Source organism: Lagopus muta, chromosome 2 (genome assembly GCF_023343835.1).
Source record: "Lagopus muta isolate bLagMut1 chromosome 2, bLagMut1 primary, whole genome shotgun sequence".
Taxonomy (NCBI): Eukaryota; Metazoa; Chordata; class Aves; order Galliformes; family Phasianidae; genus Lagopus; species Lagopus muta.
The window spans coordinates 91,052,762-91,058,673 of record NC_064434.1 but is presented as its reverse complement, the minus strand read 5'-3'; the positions used below and the strand labels follow the sequence as shown (position 1 = coordinate 91,058,673).

General features: G+C 36.3%; 1 long non-coding RNA gene across 1 annotated transcript; it reads right to left on the bottom strand.

Moving 5' to 3' along the window:
* On the bottom strand, nucleotides 1–4,730 carry LOC125689202 (uncharacterized). Its single transcript, XR_007375114.1, has 3 exons — nucleotides 4,680–4,730; nucleotides 1,548–2,269; nucleotides 1–1,444 (listed from the first exon to the last, which is right to left on the bottom strand). It is a non-coding gene; the product is annotated as an uncharacterized LOC125689202 (long non-coding RNA).
* Nucleotides 4,731–5,912: the final 1,182 nt, after the last annotated feature.

The following is a 5,912-nucleotide window of genomic DNA, read 5'->3' as shown; positions in this document are numbered from 1 at the left end:
TTGGTTATTGAACAGCGAGTCACCACATCAAAACAAGAAGCAGATGCTGAAAACCTGAAATTCATTGAAACCAACAGCACACACAGGAAAACGTCTTCAGAATGAAACATTTAAAATGAGACACATTCAATAAATACTTAAAAATGTACTGCGGACTGAAGAATCTGCTCAGAAGTGTAATATCCCTGCTTCTGAAGATGGTCAAAACATAAGATTGGAAGGAGACACTTAGAGACTAATATAAAACAACTTTTTTTGTTTGCGTTTGTTTTTGCTTTTTTTTTTTTCCCCCCCACGATAGATGTAACTTGTAATGCAAGGTTAGTAAAATCTCTGGCTAGCCTATTGCAGTTTTATTTTCCATCAATCTCAGTAGCTGTAAAATGCAAAAAACAAGCCCTTTTTGTTTTCTTAAACAATGAAAGAGCTAACTGGCCTGCTAATTTTGTTTGCTTCCAGTGTTTTACACTTTTAATTTTACTTTCTACACCAACAGAATTTTTCTGACAAAAGTCTCCGTAGAAAACTAATGTCCAAATCACAAACACAAATATTTGACAAAACATATATTTAACTGTGTACATACAGGCTCCAGCAAATAACGCCTGTACTTGTTCATGTAGGGAGAGAAAAATTCTTTGGAGATTTAATCTGTCTGGAAAAAGCTACCCAATCCAGCTCATATTTCTAATATTTGTCACTTGTCCAGAAGTTAAAAATATTGAAAATATTCAAAATAATTTACAGTACTGAAAAATTGAAAGGCAACTCCAAACTGTTCTGTGAGAAAATAAGGTTGCATGAACAAAAATGACTTTCATGTAACAGCGATTTTAAAAATAGATTACACGATGTTTCATTTCACTCATAATTTTAAGTAAAAATGATTAATGATCAGAGATTAATGCATAGAGATTAAGACAGCAGTAAAAGGGACACAAGAAGTCTCAGGGAACTGGTAATGTAGTACTACGCATTTTTTTGTTTCAATTTCAGCTTTTCAGTTGCTATTACTAGTGAATCCCTCGTGCCTTAAAGCTGGCTTTTATGTTTTAAATCAAAGTTCTCTAGCCAAGTGGCAGATTGCCTGAAACATCAATAAAAGTTGGAGTCTGGTTCAGCACAGCATTGATCCAGTATCATAGGTAGTGTATCACAGTTGACTTGAAACGGTGTACTGGAGCACCAGAAAACAAGAGTGTCATACTCAGCAGCAAATACACCTCCTTGGAATATTAGTTTTAACTATATGTTGGGATGCAGCCTTGCCAGGCCCAGAGATTTTATCATGAATCTCACAACATTTGAAGCTTTACTTACAGTTCCATTCCATCTCTCCGAACCTTAGGATTGAAAGAGAATCTCAGTTTTCATTAAAAACATAAGTTTTTAGAAAGTTCTCATATAATGCAGGAAAAATTGTGACTCCATGTATATTTTGAGACTGAAAAAAAGGGGAAAGGGAATGAATAAAACACCTCAGTGAGCACTGTGTTTTGTTTTTCTTTTTGTGTTTGTTTTCAACATGACTTTTTAAACCTACTCACCTCTGGGGCTCAGTCCCCTTCTATTCATGGTTGGCGGCGGTCAGAACCACTAATACACAGGCTTTCTGGTCATCCCTATGACTATCTCTGTTCAGCACAACTCATTATGCAATGAGGTGTGATGTTGGTACCGTAGAAAAGTGACGATGATCGGACAAGCATGCGACCTTGTAGGGTTTCCCCCTCCAACTATGCCTAGAAAAATGAGGTGCGCATGGGGGAGAAATGGTCTACATTTTCATTGTAAATCATAACATGTTTCCTATTAACACTAATGGGCATTCACATGCATTCATAAGACTGAAAGTAGGTTTTCCTACTATGTATCCATTATATTTTAAAAAATAAAAATCAAATCAAGAACTGTACATCAGACAGCACTGTTAGGAGCTGCAATATGGTACACGAGCTTCTGTTCCCCAACTAGTTACTCCTTTCATAAGATTTGTACGGTATTCCTAGGCCAAGTACCATCCTTGCCTTAATTGGAAAAGACAGTTGAAAAAATTGATATGGAAAATCTGCATTTGACCTTGTGCCCTTGCTTCTTGTCAACAATTTCAACCACATCTGCTCTTATGATGTGAAAATGTTGGCGTATTTCACTGAGCTCTGCTCCGACAGCTGCAGGCACTCTCTTTGTATAGTATAATTCCACTCCCAGAAATGCAGGAAGCATTGAGTACAGATCGTTCATTGCTCACTTCTTTAATGTGGAGGCTCTGTAGAAAGAATTCAAAAGAACTTTTCACTGAAAATCTATCTAGTTCTGGGTGCTTAAAGAAGTTACACTTTTTGTTGCTACCATGTGACGGTGAAATCACACCTGTTTGATAATCCATATGGCAAGCTTATCGTAGCATGTCCAACAAAAAGGCAATCCAACTATCAAATACAACCTTTCTATTAAATTTAACACTTATTATATCACACTGATCGTACAAGGTTAACATATGTTTTTATCCTGATTTATTGGTTGAAGCATATGTGAACCTGGACTTAAAATATGAGAAAAAGGACTGTGATTAATTTCTCCATGCTATATAAGCTGTGTAGCTCTTTGCAGTCTTGAAGAGATGTTGACGGCAGTCTGTGAAATGCAACGTAACAAAGTTTAGTTGCATTTTCCATAAGTGAGAATTCACTAAAAATAAATTAGCTGAAAATTAACTTAAACATTAACATGTAATGCATGGTGATTATTCCTTGATGAGGTGTTAATTAAAACCATGTTTCTTGTAGGATACCATTTGTTTCTCTGACTATACGTATAAAGCTATCTGTTACTTCTGTTCCATCTTTAAGTTATATCTGACGGCAGATGTTAAGGCAGACCTATAATTGTAAATATTTTAAATGCAGAAGTTTGAATAGTGTACTTCAGCGTATTGTATTCCACAAGCTTATTAAAATCTCACATATAATTCGTTCTTGCAAAACTACTTCTTGATTATAAATCCTTAATATTTTCACATGGGTCAGAAATATTAATGGGCTTAGGCTGGTTGGTAATCAGAATAAATTCTACTTTACTATTGTTTATACTTGATAAATAAATCCTTCAATTTTCAATTTAAATAAATTTTAGAGCAGACTTTGGATCCAGGGTGGAAGTGAGGGTACACAACATATAGGGTAAAATTTGCTTTTTTGCTTCTTACACTCTTTAAAGGCAGCCACACAAACAAATAAATTTCAGAGAAAGTCTAAAACAGACAAAGAATGATATGAAAGGGCTTTTAAAACTGGAGTGAAACATACTAAACACAGGCTTGAAACTGAAAGACCTGTGAGCTAGCTGTCCGATTGCTCTCCTGTATTTTCTCACTGAGAGGAAGTTTCCAGCAACCTCTTGAGTTTGGAACAGTTTCTCTATATATTTTTGAAGGTTTACATTTCTAGCCCTATTTTTTTTTTATTATTATTATTTTGTTTGTTTGTTTTTTGTTTTTAATCATTGTATAGTAAGTAGATTGATGTACCTGGGTATCATAAAGCAGGAAAATTTAATATGCAAAATATTTAGAACTGCTAATATTCATATAAGCGTGTAGAAGATAAGTGTGTTTCAGGTTTATGATGTGTCAAGATGCATTTGTTGATCTAAGAAGTTCCGAGAGTTTCGTAACTATAATATAAATACAGATTCATGCAATTCTCTTACCAGAATTTAACATCACACAAAATATTTGTGGCAGAGTGTTTAATTTTCCATTCTGATGAGCAGTTCTCTGAAGCACACTGGAAACATGTTACATTAAAATTGAGCATATATGGTTGGCTATTTATTCAATATTTATTTTTCCCATTAGAAAACTATGTATTATCACAGATTACTCCAATTTAATCATTTGTCACAGCACTACTACTTGTTCACCAGCAGTGTCCTGTGACCATTATGCGGCTAAATTTTAAGTCCAAATTACACCTTTTTTGTGAGAACTGTACATTCATTACTTCCTCCAAACATGAGGCAATAGTTTCTTTGGCAATAGCTTCTTTCTCACTTGAATATTTAGAACAGCTAATCAACCTACAAACTCTAAGGGTATTTATAGGTTATGGCAACATTTACATAGTAAAATAAATAATGCTTGTAATACATTTTGCTTCTGTAGTGATTACACTTATGAATATTGACAGGCCTTAGAAGTGGTAATTACTTTAGCATCACAATTCATCTGCTAAATGGGTGATTATTATCATCCCTTTACAAAAGGGGAACACAAGGGGTTGAGAGATTAAGTGATTTATCCCATATCCACAGGAAACCTGTGATAAAGCCTAGATCAGAGCCCAGTCTCCTCCACACCTGGGCTTATCTGCCAAATTATCCCCTACTACTGTTCTGAGGGCTCCACTAAAGCTTTAGGAACAACGTCAGAAATTTCTGCATCAAAATGGAGGCAGAGATAGAGATAGTGGCTAAACTTTGGCACATTCAGCCAGACTGAAACTTTCTGTATAGACAGATGCAATAATAATTAAGGAATTCATCAGCCTTCTGCTTAAATATAATAAATTTGTGATAATGACCTCATTGTACAATCAGTGAATATACAGATGATATAGTATACCCAGGAGTTTGGCTGATGCAGTTATTATACTAGAGTAAGAAAGAAGGACACTCACCCTATCCTAGGCTCATGCGATAAACTCCAGTGGAGAAGATCTCCAGAAAAGATCCTTCTGTATTGACAGTCAGTTCTTAAATGGGTCTAGGAGAGGTGGAGCCAGGCTCAGGTGAATTGCCTTCACCTGTGCTCCCGTGGCTGACTCATTGCTCACCTCAGGTGATCAATCAGAGGTTCAGGCCATGATTCAGAAGTCCCATACAACTCATTAAATTGTCAATAATTCTTAGGAGGCAAGCAAGTCTGAAATCCTATTATGTTGTGATTTGCTGGTTGAAACAACTGAAGGGTGGTGATAAGGCTTAGGCTTGTCCTCAGACAGCTGCTCCTGAAGGAGGGCCAGTTTACAGACAGCTTCCCTTTGACCACCCAGATGTCACATCCATATGTTCTTAGCCCTCTTTTTCTGCTTATTTAGCCATGTCTCATATGAAATAGAAGCAAAATCCTATTTCACACTTTACATTCTGGCAACTCTTAACAAAGATGGATACAGAATAACAGGGCATTATGTAGTGACTTTACACAGCACTGTTAATTTGCACTAAAACTTTGGCTCAGTCTTCTTCCTGCTCCTTTCAAGGAGCTGCTGCCTTTGCCTCCTTTGCAGGTCTAAAATGAAACCTCAAGAAATCTCTTGTTCACATGCTGGGAAAGCTTGAATGAGAACACAGCTGCAGTGAGAATGGTTCCCATTCTACATCCGCTCACAAGTACATCGGTTATTGGTGGATGGTTGGACTGGATGACCTTGTAGATCTTTTCCAACCTTGGTGATTCTGTGATTCTGCGACAAGGGAATGACGTTCCTATTCATACGCAGACATGTATGATAGCCCAGCAGAACTGTGACATTTGCCAGCCGTAATTATAAATACATGTTTTTAGGTCTGCTAACACATGCAGGAAATTGGTACAGGCACATGCAAACAAGGTCTCTCAGCTCAACCTGAAATGTTGCTCTGGTATACATATCCAATGGAAATTCAGAGATCACGATGATCTTTCAGGTCCCTTCTTACTAAAGCCATTCTATAATTCTCTGATTCTATAAGAAGCTAAGATATAAGAAGCTTCTTCTTACGTGTTACAAACGATTCCTAGAATAGCAGTACTAATTTCATCCCAATTTAAAGCAGAAAGAGCAAGAATTTCAATGAGTAGGAACAGGCGAGTAATTCTTCAGAGAAAAAAAACAAAAAACAAAAAACAAAAAACAAAAAACAAAACA